Source organism: Poeciliopsis prolifica, unplaced genomic scaffold (assembly GCF_027474105.1).
Source record: "Poeciliopsis prolifica strain line A6 unplaced genomic scaffold, Auburn_PproV2 SCAFFOLD004, whole genome shotgun sequence".
Lineage (NCBI taxonomy): Eukaryota > Metazoa > Chordata > Actinopteri > Cyprinodontiformes > Poeciliidae > Poeciliopsis > Poeciliopsis prolifica.
This window is the reverse complement of record NW_026562379.1, coordinates 17129684-17151863: the sequence shown is the minus strand read 5'-3', so window position 1 is coordinate 17151863 and position 22180 is coordinate 17129684. Positions and strand designations below refer to the sequence as shown.

Here is a 22180-nt window from a genome sequence, read left to right as displayed (position 1 = left end):
GGTTCTTCTTAAATGATTTACTGGTGAAAGTAACGTGGCTCAAGACAAATTGAAACGGGTCAGACTCTGGGCTGAAATGGAGCCAAAGTCCTTTGAAAGACCTTCAGAAATGCTGGAGAACGATTTAACTGGACCACTTTAAAGATTAGGAAAAACTCTGTTTCTTTGGGAGACAAATAAAAAGAAATATGAGATATATAAAGACTTTTGGACAGATATTTGTAATTAAAACTTTTAATGATAATGATTCTATGCAGACTTTATGTTGTTTTCTAAAGCAGTTTTTGTATTTTGCAGCTGAAAATAGGCAGATTTCATTTTCCCTTTATGTTTCTTTAAATTAAAATCAGACCGTCTTGCATTTTGTAGTGAATCTTTAGATTTACTCCAGCAATTTTTTCAGACAAAATTCAGAAGTCCAAACCAACAGACAATGGTAAAAATAAAAGATTCAATAAAACATACAGATATTTATCAGAACTCTAAAGAAAGTCAAATCATTTTTATGGTTAGTCTTATAAAATAGAAATAACTTTGGTAGTTGGGTTAAAACAAGCTCTTATGTCTTGCTTAAAACTTTGAATTTAAGTTATTTGCACTAAAAATACTTGATAAGACTTTATGTTTTTGCAGTGTAATCAACTAAAAGTTGCAGCACAGCTGCTGTCATGGCCTGGATTGTGACTGAAGTGCAGCTACATCTATGTTGCCAGATATGTTAATAAGTTGAGCAATAACTGGATGTTTGCGGCGTTTTTGTCGCTGGTTCTTGTGTGTCAGCCTCAGTCCTGTAACTGAACCAACAACTTGGTTGCATACTAATGTTTCTGCCTGACGCATCCGTCTTCCTCCCTGAGAAACATCTTCCCATCCTCACTATTCTCCCAATTATTTTCATCTGTCTGCCTCCTTGTTTGTCCCTGCTCCTCGTGTCGCGTGTGGCAATGATACAGCGCTGAGCCGCTGCGGTATAAGCCGCCCACCCAACCCAACGCCGCCGCTGCTGCTGCTGATGCTGCAGACACAAACAGGAGTTCAGTCACCACAGACATGAAGACGAGCAGGAAAAAGACAACAAATTACACTCTGCACTCTTACAGCTGCAGCTCCATTTACAGAAATTATGAGTTTTTAAATTTGTCATTGTATTTTGCAATCCCTAATTTACAGAAACTGCTCTGATTGCTACAGATTAAATTATATTTTGGAGCATTACGAACCTAAAAGGACTGATTTGACGGTTTCTTTTTTGTGAGTTATTGGAGTTTTCTTTGCATTTCAGACTCAGAATCTGTTGCTTGGCTCTCTGTGAACAAAGCAGTCAAGTCTGACATATGTTATCAAAGCAGCCCTCTTAGCAGCTTGCTGCAGTTGCCATGGAAACCCCAATGCCAGTTCCCCCCATTGTTTGGATCGCTCGATACCCTGAAAGCTGTTTTTTTTGTGTGTTTTTTTCAAATTTAATAGAGTCTTGGTGTATTAAAGCTGCGGTAAGAGGCGGATTGGTGCAGGTTGTTGGTGTGTTGCAGGATCGCGGTTCATGCATGAATTCCTGGAACAATGCGAGTGTGTTTTATATGATTTATTTATTTATTTTTTGTGTGAATGTGTGAAGCTCCTTGTCTTGACCTTCATGGCGGATGCAGACAGAGATGATGCTCTGTGATCACAGAGAAGCTGGAAACGGCAAAGATGGACCAAAATATTATTATTTATTTATTTGAAAACAGATGAAATGTTGTAGAAAATATTGAAAAATTCAAATTACTATTTCAAAAAACACATTCAGTTTTCCTAACATTGAGAAAATGTTTAAAATATTAAAAAACATATCTTACTTTCATTTTTCTTTTTAAAAAAACCCCACACACATCCTGCATCATGGTCAGTTGCAGCCTAAAGATGGGTTTTGCAATTTTGAGCTCCTCTATAATTACATTTATTTTTAACGAATAGATAAAAAAAATCAATGTTTGAAAGTACATTTTAAAATTTTTGCTCAGAAGCAATATTTTAACTCCACAAATGCTTCCTTCAACAACATTGGAAACAGATTAAAAGTGCAATTTAGGAATCCATAGTGTTGTGAAAGTATTTTGCTGCATCCTTTATTTTTTATATTTACCTTCCAAACATTCAGACTATCTTGTTGCATATTAAAGCGGTCCTGACCATTTGCTTTCCACGTGTTTTAAAGATTTTCAGGAGTATTGATTTGGTCTTATGGTGCTTGTTCATTTGTTTTCTGATATGTTTTATATGATTAATTTCAGTTTTGGTTATTTTTGTACAACAGTTAGTATAAGTGTAAAGAACCGATAACACTGAAAAAAATATTTAAATATAGTTGTTTTATGTTTAGTTATTTAATTGTAAAATTTTGAAGTACCGTGTGTTTTATTTTGAAATTCAAGCTCTTATTTTGGCAGTATTTCATGTAGCGGAAGTAAATTTAAGTGCTCCGTTTGCCAACTGTTAAATTTGCTGAGTTTAAAGTAATTTTAATCTTCTGGCTGACAGATACAAGGTAAGTTACTTTATAACGTTTAAAATGTTGGTAGATGTGTACAGTGAACCTTTAACAAGTGAAGTTAAAGGTTTAATAAGTGATCGACTGAACTCAGCGGTTGTTAGCAGTTTCTTGCCCTGAGTTGGGAAATGGAGGACCGGATCTTTCTCGCATGACGTTGTGACGTGCCTGTAAATAAAGGTTTAATTCAAAATACTAGTTTATTTTACTTTCTAAGATTGAAGACATATTTTCACCATGTTATTTCACATTTATAAATGTCAGAGGTCCAGACTAAATATTAATTCACAACCTAAATATTCCCCCGGCTAGCTGAATACTAGCCAATAAGCTATTATGTAGCGAAGTGGCTAAACCATTTACAAATATTTGTCTATATTTTTGGTTCTATCCACTTAGCTAAGTGGCTAGCAAGCTAAATATTTAGTTACCATCTAAATGTTTAAGTCTGAGCTAAACATTTAGTTTGCTTCAAAATATATCTATTTTAGTTTCAAACTAAATATCGATTTTCCAAACTAAGTATCAAGTTTAAAAGCAAATATTTACTTTAACTAAATATTTAGCTTGCTACCTAAATATTGAGTTAGCAAGCTAAATATGTAGTTCCAAAATGAATATTTGCTTTTGATGAAGATGTAGCTAGCTACCTAAATAAGCTAAATATTTTTTAAAATTAAATGTTTAGTTTCTCAATATTATTTTATTTATGGGATAAAATTGAACTAAGAAGAAATCCTCTGAAGCTCCAGAGCATAGCTTCTTCTGGGTGTCTCACCTTGTCTCAGAGGAACTCTGTGATCCCATTCCTTCAGTGATTAACCCCCGATCATTACTGAAGATCTGCAGATCAATCACTGAAACAAACGCTTCACCTTCATGCCCCTTCAGTTGGTCCCGTACTGCTGATGTTGCAGGAATATCTGCATGGCTTGCGTTCCACCTTCATCTGTCTGTGACCTCCAGGTGTAAAGTCCAACATTTACATTAAGGCAACATTAGACTTGCAAACCAGTATTGACATCAGCAGAGACAAAAGACGACACATGTGATAAGTTTCCAGGTTGGTAAGAGAATATATATAAAATATCAGTGGCAGAACGAACCTCTGGATGCTCCAAAACTAAAAAAATACACTCCAAAGTATGATGTCAGGTGTGTAATATCCCGCCCCCATTAGCTTGACTAACAGCAGCCGTAGCTAAAAGTAATGGACTCAAAGTTCTGTTTTTTGTATGGAAAATGTTTGTGTGTATTTTGGTATCGAATCTTGAAACAGATAGTGGCATTGCTGTCAGTTGCTATGGCAACAAGTCCTTGTGTGTGTGTGTGTGTGTGTGTGTGTGTGTGTGTGTGTGTGTGTGTGTGTGTGTGTGTGTGTGTGGGGTACAGAGGGGGAAATTAAATGTTTAGTTTGGAAATTGTTTACTTTTTTTTCAATAAAAAGTTTGGAAATACATACATACTGAGAGAAATGTTTAATTTGTAGTAAAATATTTATTTTGAAAACAAAATATTTAGCTTTCAAATTAAATATTTAATGTAGAACTGATATTTATAAATGTAGGACTTAAAAATTAGCATTTCTTTGTGTATGAGAGAGTAAATAAAACTAAATTTAAAATTTATGCTGAAGGCGTAAATTTCTGAAGGCCGTACTCTCTCCCATCAGTTTGTCTGGAAATGTAAAATGTTTTTTTATGACTTGTGTTAAATGATTAAAAATAAATATATGCAGTGAAGCTTAACCTCACACACCCCAAAAATAACATCACCCTTAATTTCATGAAATAGTCTTGAATTATTAAACAAATGTTTAATTTTCACAGAATCATTTCTGATTCTTATCAAAGTTGATCACAAGTAAAAACCTAATTAAACGTATAAAGCAGCTGGAAAAGTTGTCAAATGTGAAAACTGAAGTGCAGTGATCGCAATATTAATTATTAACAATAAACCCCTGGGTCCATTCCTAAATAAAATATTGAAAATGAGCGTACATGTTCAGTTTTGTAAAACAGGTATCTTCATAAAAGTGTTTAAATGAATTCTCAGGGTTTTTCTGACCTCCATCTGTCTCTATAAAATCCTGCTGTCCAGACATTTGAAATGTGACTCTGATCTGGATGTTACGTAACTGAAACAAGTCAGCATGATGGCAGGAGTGTCGCTTTCTCTCCTTATCATGCAACTTACTGCTTTCCACACAGTCAGATATGTGAAACATTTACACATCTAAACGCTTCATAAAAAAAAGCTTTAATTTTGTTTAATACTTGAGTAATTGCAGCATACTTTAATTTGGTTTTCAGTGATAATAACAGTTATTTCTCAGAAAGTCTGCTGCTCCATAAGCTGACTTATGTAAAGAGGATTTAGCTGACGCCGGATTGTTACATAAACTGACCTTTTGTGCCTCTACTGTCCTGACAGAAAACCGTCTCCTGGACTTCATTTCCCAGAACCACCGGGACCAGGGTAAACCTGACAGGAACACTTCTAACACAGCGGCGTCGGCCATTTTCTAAGGTCAGAGGTGAGTAGAGTACCAAAAAACTCTACCCAAGTCAGAGTATTGCTACTTCAACATATTGCTACTCAAGTAAAGGGAAAAAGTATCCAGAAATTACTCGAGTAAGAGTAAAAAAGTATTTGGTGAAAAGTCAAGCACAGAGTAACTGATCCAGTTATCAATCATTTAATATTTCAAAATGATATCATCAGATTGGCCTTAAAATTTGGGTATTTTAAGGACTAAAGTGACGATAATTCATACGAGTAACAAAAAATAACAAATGAAATTTTTCCAGCTCAGTTTCTTTCAATTAAAAAGCTTCATAAACTTCAACAGAAACTGCAGGTGTGTCTGTGAATGGTGAATTTTTGGTTAAAACATGTTTGTTTTTCATTCAGTGGAAAGAAAATCCAGAAATTTTACTCAAGTAGGAGCAGAAATGCTTCATAATAAAGTTACTCAAGTTCTTAGCGCTGTCAATCACCCTCCGCTCTGGCACACTGCTAGCTTAGCTGTGTTGTGAATGCTGAGGCTGTTTAGCCTGTTTAGCCTGTCTTTTTTCTGAATAAATACATTAACGTAATTGTATCAGACTGTTTAGTAGAACAACTGCTGTTATTTTATTGTTAAAATTATTCCGAATTTCCAAAGTTTAAAACTGATTTTGGGCAAAAATCATGTTGGTTTAGCTGAGGGTGAAAATAGGGGATAAAAAGAGAGGGTGAGTTGGTAAAATTTTTTTGCAATGAATGTGCCTGGAAAATAAATAATACCGCCCCTTCAATAGGAATATATGGAATATTAATGCATTTCTGTTCTCCCTCAACATAGGATTGAAACTTTTTCCTGTTTTACCTGGATTGTTCTCCGTAGGTGACTCTGGGTCGTCAGTTTTTTGTCTTAATTTTTCTGCATTTTTAGCCTGAACTCTTTACATCACATCCGTCTGGCCTGGAGGTCTAAGGACAGCTTCGTCTCATCTCGGTTGTTTCTGAGCACTTAGCCTGATCAGATTAGCATCCAGTTATTAAATGAGCAGAGATTATGATGACTTTGCAGAGGAATGCAGAGAATCAAGGTTAGTTCAAGTTCACCAAACCACTAAGACTGCCTTGAATCTCTCTTAGTCCCGACGTTTATTAGCTTCCTGCTGCTGTTCTTGCTTCTGCCTCGGTAAAATGAAGAAAGGAAATTAGAAGAGGGAAAAATGGAGAGATGGAAGAAGGAGAGGGAAACTAAAATAGGAAACAAAGAAGTGGATGTCAGAAAATGAAAAAGAGAAAAAGTGAAGAGATGTTAGAAAACGTGTTTGTTTATCTTAAAGAATTCTCACTTTATATATCTTATTCTTTTTTTCATATATTTTTAACTTATGTGTGAATATATGTGCTTCCAGTTACCTTAATTTGCTGCTGTGACACTTGAATTTCCCCTCTGAGCAAAATTAGAGGATATTTCTGTCCTTGGTAGACTCCTTGGATTGGGGACCAACATTATAACATTTGTTACACATTCAGTTGCTCCAGTTCTTTTTCTTACTGCATTGAGTCAAACCGACCAAACCCTTTGAAAAACCTGTTCCCCTCCTGGCCTGTGGGGGCGCTGCACCAAGAACATCTGAAGGAAACAACATGAAAAGAAAATAGCCAAAAATAAGAGAAATGCTACTACCACTGAAATCTGATGCCGCTCCGTTTTTGTTTACATTTTGTAACAAAGGAATTTGTGCTCAGTATCTTCTCTAGAAGTTTCTCCGTCAGTGCTTCCGGGTGCAGCGCCCCCCACAGGTAAGGAGGGGAAGAGATTTTTCAGCTAGTTTGGTTGGTTTGACGATGTGTAGTGAGAAAGAGAACCACAGGGCCAGGAAATGGAACAAATTGAAATGAATCTGCAGAACTATGAGGTGTGAAAACACCCTAAGAAAACCAACTGGCATTTTTATCAAAATGTTGTAAACTGACAGATTTTTTATTTGTGGCTGTAAAGCTTACTGTTACAAACAATACCAAGAGACCCACCACATAATTAAATCTAATAATTTTAGAGTAAGTGACAGGAAAACCGTTATTTTGTGTTTTTTTTTTTTTATCCCGCTGTGCATCAGCCAGAGGCGATCCTTGTGTGGATTCCCTCGATGTTTCCCGTCGGGGCTCATGATTTAGTTTTTAGGTGATTGGGTCTCAAACAGGTGGGTGGTTGAACCCTCAGGGCGTCTTGACATTCGGGAACAATCTGATTAAAAAAGACTGTCTGCTACCTGCAGGACTCTCTCCTCACCACAGGAAGTCTGCGCTCAAACATCACCACGTTTTCACTCACAACTTCCTGTTTTGTCTGCACTTGTATAAACTGAGAACAGTATTGATAATTATTATGCAAGCCTTTCTGCAAAAATGATCTGATTTGTTTTGACCAAATCGATGCTTTAAAAAATTATTAGACTTTTTCTACACATTTTTTGCACAAATTGGCAATTAAAATAGCTGTATATAGTAAATTAATTAAAATATCCCTTGTATGTTTTATAACTTTTGCTTGAAATGTAACCTTTTGGAGTTGCCATGCAGAAACTAAAGACTATATGGAACATTTAATGTTTTATTTCATTATAAGGATTTAGAATAGAAGATCTGAGAAAATTGTTGCGCTGACAATATTTACATGGAGACACTAAAGTTGGAGAATTTCAAAATAATAAAAAAAGTAATTAATGCGATGGAGTATTTGAGCCATGCTTAAAAAAAACACATAAAAGTCATATTTTAATTTTAAAATATGACTTTTTTCTCATTTTTAAATTTTGCTTTATTATAGCGTTGTATGACAATTTAACAAATTATTAAAAGTAATTCATTCATCAATGGACAGCCATCTTTTTGGTTTTCTCTGCCCCACTAAATTGCATTATTTTTCCGATTTCTGCCAGTATTTGGACGGTGTATTTACGACACCTGGTGTTGAATTGTTCCCAGTTTGAATCTTTGGAGAAACGTTTTGCGTTCATGTGGGAGCAGAGGCCCGGCGGCTTCTCGGGAACTGTGGAGAGACGAATGTGTCCTGGTGGATTTGTGTGATTTGCAGGACCAGGAGGTGGTGAAAGGTCATTACAATGAAAATAGAACTACGGCTAAAATAACTAACTGTCTCCAAGCATGTTTTCAAAACGACAACAGCCCGTAGTGCCAAATATATACCAGGATTTATTATCGGTGCTGTTATTTTACCAAATATGGGATATTTTTGTAAATATTTTAAGAAAACAAGGCAATGGATGCCTGCACAATTTCTAGATATCTTTATTTTTTAGCCCAGTTTTTGTGAAAACAAACGTTTATCATCAATCTATAGCAGGCAAAGTAAAAAACAACAGTGACCTAGAAATTTTGGGTAAATGCAAACAAAACAAACGCGCTAATTCATATGTGAATTTTTTTGTGCATATTTGCTTAATTACATTTCCTGGTTGGTTGGTCATGGAAGTGTTATATTAATTTGTTGTCTACATACAATTTGAACAATTAAGTTTCTTGGGGGGGGGGAGAAATGAACACGAGGACAGGAAGTGCAACTTCTCCATAAACGGTCTTCACTCACTTCAAAATAAGAGCATAAACATTAAAAGCTAACTGCTTGAAGAATTCTTAACTGATAACCAAAACTTCAATTAATTTAAGGGAAGATAAGTGCGCTAAATGCTTTCAATTATTAAAAGTGCTAAATGAAAAATTAGCTGTGTTAGAAATTTACGTCTCAACAATTAATGATCAAAACTTTAGCACAGATGTCAAACCTTATTCAACTGAAAGAATAAGTGAAGGAAATTAGCGCTCTAGAAATTATGTGGAAAAATTATTTTAGATTAGCCCTAAGCTAAGTGCGTTAACGTCAGCCAACATGCTAAGTTAGCGCTAGTGGGAGAAATGGCTTGTGGTGTTTTTAATTAAAAGAGAAATTCTACAACCGCTAAAATTTGACACTAGTCAATTTTTCTTTACATTTTGTAAAGAAGGAAGTTGTGCTCAATGTTTTCTGTCGTTTCCTTCAATGGTTCTTGGTGCAGTGCCCCCACAGGCCAGGAGGGGAACAGGTTGCTCAAAGGGCTTGGATTGTTTGACATGCTATGACAGGAAACCACAGCAGCTGAAAATGTAACGAACGTCCGTAATCGAACCAAATGTACTGAACTATGAGAAGTGAAAACAGCCTAAATCGGTTCGTTTGTTTGCAGTTTTTGAAAGCATGACCAATTATTCTGCCTCCTCTCCCTCACGCTGCCGTGAGCTTAGAAGATTAGCTACAGATGCTGCCTGAACGCTCTGAGTGAATCTGCAGCTCTGGATGTTTCTGCCGCACTACAAGATGACCTCTCATTCGCAGTTTCATCAGACTTCATTTATATTGATTAAAAACTACTTCCACTAATATTGATAATTCTTATCAAAATGAGAAAATTATTGACTTAAAACAAGCTGCTATATCTTGGAGAAAACTTAGTTTTGTCTTATTACAAGTGTTTAATATATTTCCACTGAAACCAATAAAAAATCAAAACAACATTGGTAAAATGTTGTTTTTGCACAGAAATCCTACACTTGATGTTTTCCACTAATTGGAATCTCAGAAGCAGCTCAGTTTTGGTTTGGTGCAGCTACATTTTTTTCAGTTATTTTATGTGTAAGAAATGAAGTTTCACCGTCAGTCATGACGTACCTTACCTGCAATCCGTCCAAGAAGAGACAAAAAAATGCTGTGGAGTCTTAAAATAGTGTTTTTATATGAAAAGGATAAAAGGAGAAAACATTACCTTTCTTATCCTATTTACAGAAAAGAAAACACACAGAACTTATTTTTGTCTTGTTAGACATCACACCGTGGAAGATTTCCCCCCTTTTTTTTTTACTGTAGAAAATATATTTATTAAAGCATTCAGGCCCCACAAAAAAGGAACAACAGCAACTGCAAGATTGCAGAACATTTTCTGTACCATAAAATTGATAAACAACTTACTGTAAACACTACAGTACTTTATTAGCAATCATAGTGTTTGCACTGCAGCTGTGGCACATGTCAGAAAAAATAAAAAACATTTGGAAAATCTCCAAAATCTGTTAGAAGCAAAGCACTGAAAAAAAACAAAAAGAAAAAAAAACGAGTCAGTTTGAACTGGAAATGCTACAAACAGCATTAATAATGGATTAGTTCTGCATATTGGTGCTCTTTAAATTATAAATGAGCTGTGGATTTATTACAACAGTTCATATTTGTTGCTCTAACTTATTACACCGACGCACATCTGTATGGGTTGTTAATTAAAGACAGAAATGTAGGTTAGTTTTCAAGCTGCATGACATCAAGATGTTCTTATTAAAATCACAGCTAATATTTAAATCCTGCTCATAAACCAGATTTAACAACTCAAAATGACTGGTTTCAGTACTTAAAAATGTTCATTTTAATTGATTCTGTTATTCATTCAAGGTAGAAATAGATTATATATGCCTTAAAAGCTCAGAAAATACATAAAAATGCACATCTATATGCATATATACATGACGCTGGTTTACTCCAGATAAACTGGCGTCTGTAACCAAATGTCTCCATTTTTAAAGCAACCTGCAGCATTTCCCAAACTTTTAGCTGCATGTACCAGAAATTATAGCCTACAATTTTAGTTGTTTTAATACTGCCACTCTGAAATCCAAATACAAAATAAAGCTCCTCAATAAATATTTTATTAACGCAGATTTAGTCACAGTGATCTCCAGTGTGTGAGCTGAAGATTTTGAATCTTTTTTTATTAAAAACATAAGGCTTTAGGTGGGAGTAATGGCCGACTGCGACATACGTTCACAGAAATAAAGGATTGATTAAACCGAAGCATTAACTGGTTAATTTGTGGCAATGGCAGATATTTATTTATAGGCTGGAATGTTACTGGCTAAAACCAGTGGTAGGCACCACTGCTAATGCTAAAATGCTATTCCTACACAGTATTTAGCAGAAGCTAATGCTAATGCACTATCGACCATGACATAAAACATGTTAAAAAGTAATTTATCACCCTTTATAGGGTCAAATTTGTTACTAAATACAGTTGAGTTTCATGAAGTGATTCCTTGGTTTTAGTTTTAGAGTTGTTTGAATATTCACATAAATTAATTTTAAACTGTTTACTACAGCCTCTAGATCTACTGCAATGCATTCTGGGTACAAAATACACACAGTTTGCTGGTGAAGAATGAGAGAAGTCCCTCAAAACAATTCATATGTGAATTTTTACATGGATTTGTTTAATTACCTCTTCCTGTTGTTTGTTCATGTAAGCGTATTCTTCTGTGTACCGAAAAAATTTATATAAAAAAATAAGAACACAAGAAGAGGAAATGGAATTGTCCTTCAAAATAATAGCATTAATGTAAATAATAGCATTAATGTAAATCGCCAAATTCTTGGTTAAGAACTTGGCGGATTCTTAACCAAAACTTCAAATAATTTAGGGAAAGCTAAGTGCGCTAAAAATTTAAGTTAGCAGAAATGCTACAGTGCTAAATGAGAGTTAGCTCTGCTATTAGCACAGTTTACCTTCCTATCAGTTAATCTTAAAAACTTCCCATCAAGCTTTAACTGAAATTTTACAAAACAGCCAAGGAAATGAGCATTTCATAATTTATTTTTAAAAAGTATTGGTAATAGTAGTAGTCCTAAGCTAAGTGTGCTAAAATTAGCAAAAGCTAAATATAAACACAGCTCTGCTGTTAGCGCAGCATATCTCAGAAGTTGAAGAATTCTCAGCAGTCAATAACCAAAACTTCAACTAATTTAGGGGAAGCTATGTGCTTTAAATGTTTCCAATTATCAAAAATGCTAAAGCTGTAAATGAAAAATTAGCTCTGCTGTTAGCGCATAATGTCTAATTACGTGATGAATTATCTAGCTGATAATCCAAACTTTAACTAATTTAGGTGAAGCTAAGTGTGCTGGCTTCAGTTAGCAAAAACTGCTAAATAGAAAAATTTGCTCTTGTAGCTCATTAGCTTATTAGCCGAGGTGTGCCTACCACTGATTGAATTAAAGTATTTTTAGCGCATTTGTTTGGATACAAATCCTTTAAAATGAGTTCTTCCTGAAATTTCTTCCTGCTAACTTTGCTTACATCGTGAATCAGGTAGGGACGCATTTTTTAATTTTAAAATAATCGTTTTAATTTTGTTCTGGAAGCGGTAACAGTGGAAACCTTTAGCTGCGATGCTAGTAAATATGTTCCCATTGGTCATTGAGGTAGACATAAATATAGTTTAACATATAATTTTGAAATAAAATGTAAATAAAACCTAATTACTCCAGTTTCTTAGCTTTGGTTTCTAAAACAAGGCTTTCTCTGTGGAAAACTCGAAGCGGCAGAGATTCAGTCTCTCCAGATGCTAATTTATCTTCAGAGGAACCAGCTTGGGAGTTTCGGGTGTGCGGCTCCTCTGGGAGGCGCTGGCATTTATTTTTAGAGCTTAAATGAATGAGGGAACATGGGGGGAAATGTAGGAAGGGCAGAAGAAGTGGGAAGCAAATCAATATGCTGCCTGTTAGCGTAGCAGTGAGCTATTAGCGCTGGTAGCTGCTTTTTTAACACTGACAAAGACGGATAATCTACTAGCATTAGCAAGGAGGAGAAAAAGAGTCACAGTTAAGAAGCAAAGGCTTTTCTTTGGCTAAGTGTGATTAATTGAATGACTTTTGTTATAGTGGCAATTAGGCCCCGTTTTTTTTTCTTGTTTTACTCTAAACCTTCAGAGCGCATGCAGCTGCAGAAATGGCATCCCAGTGCCCCAGTTTCCAGATCCCAGCCTGTGCCGGTTGCAGGCCTGCAGAAGCACATAGTTAATCAAAGAAGCTGTCTGCCTCGCTCCTCTGGGGCGCACAGCCGCTTTATCTGTGCAAACTTCACAAGTAGGGCAGCTGGGACAGAAATATGCTAAAGCACTTCCCTTCCTCCCTCCTGAAAAACTGGAAACTTTTAAAGAGTTATTTGGCATGTAGCAGGAAATACAAAGATATGGATCATTGTGAGTTTAACCTTTCTAAGTGCTGTGAGTAACTTACCTCTGACATCATCAAAGAAAACAACCTCCTAAAACACCTCAGGGAGTCGATCTCAGGCACAACACACTTCAGCAACTCTTTACTTGAAGTGAGCATAAGACTGACACAAACAACATGGTCATAAACATGGAGGAGTGTTTAAATAAATACACTTTTAAAGCATTAAGAATCCATTAAAAGTGTCAATTTTGAATTAAAAGTTTAATTACCAACCAAATAACACTTGTTAGCAACAGACATAGATCTCTGTTGTTATGAAGTGTTATTATGTAAATAATGACCCTTTTAATGCAAAGTTTCATGAAAACTTTCAGTTGCAAACAACTTTGCATTATTCAATGAATAAGGAAACTTTAAGGCAAACTCACCTTAAAAGTATCAACTCTGAATTTCATGACATTCAACAAACATTTATGACTGTCATTCGGTAAATAATTAAACTTTTTCTGAAAAATTGTGTGAAAAGGTTCATTAAAAGAAAGTGTGAACTTTGCATTATTTGGTAAATTATATTTTTAAAGCAGGGTTGCATTAAAATTACATTCAAAGTCAACTTTGTATGACAAGTGTCATTATTTACACAACAGTCACTTGGTTAATAATGACATTTTAAAAGCAAATTTGCACTAAAACTTGCATTAAAAGTCAACTTTGTATTTGTAAATAATGACACTTTTCATGGAAAGTTGCCTATCAAGTTTTATTAAAAGTGTCATTATTTACCAAACGACACTTAATGACAAACGTTTTATAGAGACTCCTTCATGTTTGTTTCAGTCTTATTCACACTTCAACCAAACTAGATTCTAACCGGAGAAAAGAAAACATTTTATTTGCTAAAAATGGACAAACAGCTGGAGGAAGAACTGCTGTGCACTGAAAAAAGAAAACAGTTGATCCAACTTTAAAAAATTAAGTTAATATGTTGCAAGAACCCAAATTAAGCTTAATAAACAAAAGTCAATAAATTTGATGACATGAAACAAATAAAATGTGAAGTTTTTTTCCAGTGTGGAGTTCACTGCTTGACTCAGTATGAGCTGAAAACGAAGCAGAAATCTTCTGGTTCATAAAAATGTGTATAAATTAAAGGCTAGAAATCGGTTCTCACATGATAAATTAAAATAAAATAATTTCAATTAGCATGATAAAAGTTTTCAGTCTGGAGTTTTTGGTCCCAACTGTTTTGTTTACAAAAACTTGATAATTTTATTTGTTTCTGTTTTGTTTGTTTACCTTCTAGTTCCAGTTTCCAATTAACTCCTATTATTTTCACAGTTTATTTAATGCAACTTGAATGAAGATTTCAATATAAAACCTAAAAAAAGAAATCAAATGATGAACAATTTCTTCTAATTGAATGAACTTTTACATTTTTTTTGGTTTTAAGTTAAATACATTTAACTTATTGCTAAGCTCACAGTTTCACTGTTTTAATGGTAATTTTATTTTAGTCACTCTAAGCTCTTAAAGCAACAATTTTTCCTCCGTAGTATTAAATACTTGCAGTTTGTTTTTTATTTTGATTCTTTCCAGCTTATTTAAGGATCAAATGCGTCTGTTAGTTTCCCTTTGGCAATGCTTCCTGTCGTCAGAAAAACAAACCGTTTGAGTTGATTAAAAACTTACAGAAAGGTAAATCTGGAACAAAATAAATTCTGTTTACAGGAACATGAATTCCCCAGTTATAGCTTTTAAACACATCAAATTCATCTAAACGTGTTCTAAAGAACTAGTCATTTTTCATCAGCAATGATTTATTCACTTGCATCAAAATGCAGAAAAGTTGCTTTTAAATGAGTTTTTTCTGATTTCAAGTGAACTAAGATATTTTAACTAAAAATAATTGGAACATTTTTTTGTTTTTTGCAGTGTAACAACACTTATTCTCATTCATTAAAGCTTCTGACTTTTCTGAGCCTCATCTCCAGAAAATGTTGATTTTTCTGGCTTTGCATTTTTGCTCCCAGCAGTTCAGCCTCCCAAAAAAAAGTAAATTCAAGAGAATTATTCAAATTCAAGTTGGATCATAAATTTTAAGCATCAATAAAATTGGATAAAATTACAAGAGCAGATTAGGGCCATTGTAGATACGAAATAGAGATAAAATTTCCACCAAAAACTCAGAAGATTTGAGATTAAGTTCTAAAATGTTTTAGAAAAAAATAAGAATTTAAGAGTTCCAAATGTTGAAAATTTGCTGGAAAACATTGGCAATTTTGGAGTTTCAAAAGTCAAAAATATTTGATTCATGAAATAAGTGTTTTTTTTTTTATAAAATTTTTTAGATTTATCTAAAAGTTTCAGTTTTTTCTCACAAATTTTCAACCTTTCAAACAGCAATGTCACAGTTTTAAAAAAGAAAAAGGAATTGTGCAAATGTGTTTTCAAACTGAGACACATTGTTTTTAAAATCTGCAAATAATCTTACTTTCTGAAAATTTCTTGGAACTTTTCAAACTCAAATGTTTATTTTCTTCATATAATTTCAGAAATTGTTTTGCACATTTTTTGAAATTTCTAACTCAGAAATGTTTTACTTTTTTCCAGAAATTTCATTAGATTAATCTTAAAATTTCAACTTTTTTTCTCACAGACTTTCAACTTTTCAACCAGAGAAATTTTGTTGTCTTTTCTAGAAAGTTCCTGAGATCAATCTCAAAATGTTATGAAAAACAAACAAAAAATAAATTTGAAGTTTTTTCTTCTAGAAAACTACTGAGATTTATCTCAAACTTTCTGAATTTTTTTTCACAAATTTGAAACATTTTAAACTAAGAAATTTCCATGTTTTCCTTAGAAAATTCCTGAGATGAATCTGAAATTTTCTGTTGTTTTGGCAGAAATGTCCATCTTTTCCCCTCATCTCCAAATAACCCAAACACGGCGTCATGTAAAAAGTGACCTGAACGTGATTTAATCTGAAATGATCTAAAACCCGAAGCGGATTCAGCGTGATCTTCCGGCTGGAAGCTGGAGGAGCTTCTTTAGGTGGCTTATGGAGAAAGTTATGTGGAAGGAGAGTGACGAGTGGCGGGCGGTTCGTACCATGCTGTGAACTGTGACTCCATTTCCTGTGGTGGGAGCCGATGGCATGGAGAGAGTCGGATTGGCCGGAGGTCACAGAGTCTGACGGTGGAATCATGGTGGATGCAGAGAGGTGCAGGTGTTGGTCGGATGACGCTGGTGCACAGGAGGATTGTGGGTAGATGGATATGTCATAGAGTTGAACCCCTGAAACTTTATTTCTGCTCTGATCTTCACTTACCTCGGATTACTTCATCTAGCACAGGGGTGTCCAAACTGCGGCCTGGGGGCCATTTACGGTCCCCGACTTTAATTGAAGAATAACGTTGTGTTACATATAATACAAAGGCTTTCTGGGTTTTTTATTGTTACAAAGTAAAATCTCCCTACAGTAGAAAATGTCGGCAGCAACAACAATTATTTTCAATAATCCCCTGTTTTGTTTTCTTCTATCCTGTGACTTTTACTCAAAATCTGATTTTAATGTTTATTAAACTTTGCTATAAAAAGCTGCAGCTACATTTTATTGCTCAGAATTGACAAAATTTTTTATAAATTTTTCCAGAAAATTTACAAATCCCTTCCTAACTTTTACTCCTTCTGGTTAAATATCAAACTTTGCTGCATAGAGCCAGCGTCTTTAAACTAATCCTTATTTTATTGCTCAGAATTGACTACATTTTACTACATTACTACTTTTTTTCTTTTTCTTTTTTGCAAAATTGTAATGATTTACACATCCTTTCCCAAAAACATACCTGACTTTTACTCAAAATTTGATAAAATTTATATTCAACTTTGCTACATGCAGTTACATTTTATTAATCAGAATTGACAAAATTTTCTTTTCTTTCCAGAAAATGTACAAATCCGTTCTCAACAACATATCTGACCAACCTTTACTCAAAGTATGACCAAATTCTGCTTTTAGTTTAATATTTCTTCAACTTGTCTACATACAGCAAGCGTCTTCTAACAGATCCTTATTTTATTGGTTAGAATTTAGTAAATTTTGTTCTTTTTTTTTCTCCAGAAAATTTGGTAATTTTTTTTTTTTTTTTTGCAAAATTGTAATCATTTACACATACCTTCCCAACAACTATTTAGTTTAATTAAAGCATTGTTTATGGTTGGAGTTTGGACACCCCTGATCTAGCATTATCCAAAAACCAAAATAAAAAAAATCCAAATCCTGTTTCTGACTCTTCAGACCAAACGTGAGGATTTACTGCTTAACACTAAAGATGTTACTTTGCTTCAATGATTTATTTTACCCATAACCATGTACAAATAAACAAAACCTTTACAGCTTTGTATGGTCACACATTTAGCATTCATTGGTCCAAAAGCACTCCTGACGGCGACAGAAAAACCTCGACGCCGACTGATTCCTACGCCGGCGTCTCGGCGTTGCACTGACGTCACAAATGTACCATCCATTCTAACAGTTTCATTGCAAATAAAATATTCACATGCAATGATTGGAAAAAAATTACATTACCTCATGTCACATAGAAAGTAAGCGAAAAGTTCCAGTATTTAGAAATAAGTTTTCTTCAGAGATTCTTTTTTCTTTGTTTTTTTAAAATGTTTTTTAAAGTCCTACACATTCTGTCAACAGCGTTGTTGGTCTCATTTGGGTTGTAAACATAAAGTTACAGCCGGCCGGCCGCGTACCATCGCTCAGAGAGAATTGGTCGATCGATCGGTTGCTATCAATCGGCTGATCGGGAAGAATTGGGTTGGGGGAAATACAAACCGTTCTTTGGGGCAACAAGACACCAGCGAGACTGGAGAACAGACTAAACAGTAAATTTGTGTAAGACACCCTGAGAATCACAACTACGTTTCCCTCTTCCTGTCCTCTCTCCTTTTTTTCATTTTTGATTCCTCTGCTTCTTCCCCTCAGATCAAATCATTGCCAGGTGGGCGTGGCCTCGTCAGTTGGGTTGCTTGGGCTGTAGCTTGGTTTTTGTTGTGCTGGAAGCCAGTTGCTGGGCAACAGGCACCCCCCTCCCCCCGCCCCCTGCGGGTTGTCATGGAAACGGGTTAAGGTGGATCCCTGGTAAAGGTAGTATGCGGCACGTACAGTAGTATGAACAAGAGGATGCAGGATGCAGCTCTGGGGGAAAAGAACAAGTCTCGGAAATTGGATAATTATTCTTTTTAAGTGAGTGAAATGGTGTAGAAAGTGAGCGCACCTCCTTCAGTTTAATCCCTAAATGTTGATACAAACGCTAGCAAACGTCTGTCACCTGAGTTTCTGTCCCCAAAACGTTTATTTTATGTTTTTGTTGCACAACGACTTTGAGAAAATGGTCCTGGTGAAATTCTCTGCGACTGCAGGGCTCCCACACTTTTCAGCCTGTGACCGCCAAAATAAGAGCGCCAGAGACTTGCATGATAATTTTATTTAATTATACCTTCTTGTTTGTCTGATTCAGTTAGTTTTAAATAATTGTGTTTGCTATTTTTTATTAAATATAATTTAGTTATTATTAGATATAGTTGTAGTTAGTTTAGTTAGTTAGTTTTATACCTGTAGTTTTTAGTTTTTTCATACTTTTACGGATTTACGGCGCAGTTTTCAGACAACTAAGGTGAACTTAAAAATAAATATCGCACCAGTTCAAAAGGCTAATAAATAAACACAAAAAGGAAGGATGTCATATCTGTAATTTCATTATGTTTTAGTTAGTTTCATAAACACACAATATAGTTATAGTTAGCGTTCCCCTTAAATTGCTGTTTTTATTTCGGTTAACAAAAATGTTTTGTCAATTTCAGTTTTTGTTGTTTTGTTAGTTTTAGTTAATTGTAATAACCTCAAATACAACCCTCTGAAAAGCATTATTTCTCTAGATTTATTTAATTTGATTTATAAAGTGCCAGTTCCCAACAAACGTCTAAAAGCTCTTAACAAAAACTACATTTAATGACACATTAAATTGAAACACATTCTATTCTTTTCCATTCTGAAAAATGTTAAACCTATATGTACATTATTTATTTCATGATGATGTAATTATTTAGCCCTACATGCATGTTAGGAGCTACATTATTATAATTCTAAAAATAACAGTGACCCTCTCAATTTGTGTCTTGCGACCCTTTCAGGCCCACGACCCGCACTTTGAGAACCCCTCCAGTACTGGACGCTTCCTTTTGACTTTTTTTTTTTTTTACACTTTAGTGCTAAATTTCTTTCACCTCTGAGGCTTTGAAGGCAGAAGTCCAAGGAACAGACGTATTAAAGCAAACTAAACCCAAATTAGTTGAACCTTTAATGAATCAAAGCAACTGAATTCTGTTTTGTTTGGATTTCAACCCTCAGGAATCTAAAAAGTAAAAAAACAAAACACTTTCATCCCCAGATCTGTCAGTATAGATTGTGACAGTAGTATGTTATCGATGGAGAACATCACATGGGGCTGACGTGGTGTGCAGCAAAAGGATGGCGCAGGGGTAGGCGGTAGTGGTGGACAGTGATTGGTTGATTTGGTTGGTCAGGTGACTGAAGGGGGTTATGGACAGTCGAGTTGAGTCAGATCACATGATGAGGGTTTGCAGCTATAACGTCAGGCGGTTCCATCAGGGAGCATGGAAGCCTGACAGGTTTTAGCTTTTTGGTGGACACTGGACAGAAACACCCACCCCGAGCCCCACCCTCACACCCACACACTCACACCCACACACACACACACACACACACACAGGCACGCACACCCAAACATGCATGCATCCAAAGGAAAGTTAGAAGCAACTCATGCACGCTCACTTGAGTGAAGTCAGCTTTGCTCACCTTCTTCAAATCAGATGAAATTGGTGTCAAATTTTGTGCTGCAAATTTTTTCGTTTGTGCCGCTGTCATTTTAAATATGTGAATGTTTCAGGTCATCAAAGGTCAACCAGCCTCTCCACATTTACAAAATCAAATAAAGTCTGATGTTAACTATGCTGCATTTGTGCAGCACAAATTTTTGTTTTAAAAGCAGCATAAACTTGAGGGCAAGTTTTAAACCAATTAATGATTAGTTCACAATTATAAAATCTAATTAAAATGAATAAATTCTACATTTGTGCAGCACAAATTAAATTTTGTGTTGCTGTCATTTTAAATGTATTCATAAATGTTTCCAGAGGTCACAACAGGTAAACAAGCCCGTCCATATTTATGAAATCAAACAAATTATGGTGTTGATCAACTGCGCCCTGGTTGCGCAACATACATTTTTATTTGTGATGCTAATTATCAGAAATTTTGTATTTAAAACATGGTATTCATATGCCTATTCAATTTATTGTACTAAAAATACCAACAAATAACATACAAAACAAAAAGCTAACATTTCACGACCTCCCGCTTGGCATCTCGCGTCCCTCCTCAGGTCCCCGACCCACACTTTGAGAACCCTTGCTTTACTGGAAGCTTCCTTTTAACTTTTCTTATTCTTTAATGGCAAATTTCCTTGTCAGGACAGGACGAGGACTGTGCTATCAACATTTTAGTTGAACAAATGTAGCACAATCAATTTTGTTTGGTTTTGATTTTTTTTTTATCTTAATTTTAATGGCACAAACAAAATTGTGCTGCACAAATGTAGCAAAGTTGATTGACACCATATTTCATTAAATCTGGATTGGCTGGTTGACCTTTGATGGCCTTTGGAAACATTAACATTAAAAAAAGCGACAAACAAAAATTGTGCTGCACAAACGCAGCACATAAATTGTGTAGCACAATATAGTGACTGTTTAACTTCATAAATGTGGATTAGCTGGCTGACTGGAAACATTTATTAAAATCTTTAAAGCAAAAGCGACACAAATGAAAGTCGTTGCAGCACAAACATCCGACACGGATTGGGTTTCATTTGAGGAAAGTGGGCGGAGCCGACGTCCCTCGGGTCAGCGTGAACGTCTTTAGCTCACACCAGCTAGCACTCGGTCCCACCCCGGACTTGCGATGTGTTACTGTGATGATGCAGAGTGTGGTGGAAGGTGAAGAATAAGACAACGGAAGACAGGTGATGCTAAAATGAACATTTATAATGACTGCTGTTGCTGTCGCAAAATAAGAATCCTTAAAAAAAGACCTCATATATATTAGCACTAGATTGCCCACTTCACTGGTAATCCACAAGTCAAGAAACACAACTCACTAGGTTTTTTTTTCGCTTTACAAACACAATGCTACAATTACATTAAATATTCAATAATCTTTAAGTCAGTTAATGAATGTTGTTAAAAGCAACCACTAAGATACTAAAAAATAAAAACAAAACAATAGTATTAATTCACCTTTTTTTTCCAGTCATTCCCTTTTTCTTGTTGCGACGTTATTTATTAATAGTATATCAATAATAGTCTGAGAAATAAATAGCTCATGTGGTGTTGTCAGGGCGATGGGGCAGGCAGCATAAATCAAGAGTGGAGCTGAGAGCAATGCAATGAAATGGCGGGAGTCGAATTTATTTCCAGAAAAAAATGCAACATGGAGATATGATCCGACTTTTTCTTCTAATTGTTTTTTTTTCCCCACTAATGTCGGTGTTTTTATTTTCTTGCAATGATGATATATGTGGCTAACGCTAATAAAAACACACTAACGCCACTACAACTCACTGGTAGGAAACACGTCAACAAATGCACATCGAGAATGGCGTTTAGCTAGCCGTCGAGGTTAGGTTGCTATCTGACGCTAACAGGGAAGCTAACAGTGCACACAGGAGGTAAATCAACACTAATAACAACGGCACAGGGCAACACTAGCAGAGCCGATTAAAGATTACACTACAGGAGTTCAGGAGTTTCTCTCTTTATGCTGCCGGCCCCTTTCTGCTTAACACGTTCTCTCTTTACAGCTTGGCAAAAAACTCTGACAAAAATATTTACAATGAGAGAGAGAGAGAGAAAAAACGTGGAGAAACAGTTGCTTTTTATGCGTTTTTGTTCTTTAAGGATCTTTTTCTTACTTTCATTTTTTTTTTGTTTTTTTGACTTGTATCTCAGAG

At 35.2% G+C, this 22180-nt stretch overlaps 1 long non-coding RNA gene across 1 annotated transcript in view; it reads left to right on the top strand.

The window, feature by feature from the left end:
- Positions 1-2439: 2439 nt before the first annotated feature.
- LOC129358745 (uncharacterized) overlaps positions 2440-22180 on the top strand; it is a 39783-nt gene continuing 20042 nt past the window's right edge. Inside the window, exons 1-2 of the long non-coding RNA XR_008605832.1 lie at positions 2440-2527; positions 4964-5066. This is a non-coding gene — a long non-coding RNA (uncharacterized LOC129358745). The remainder of the gene's footprint in view (positions 2528-4963; positions 5067-22180) is intronic.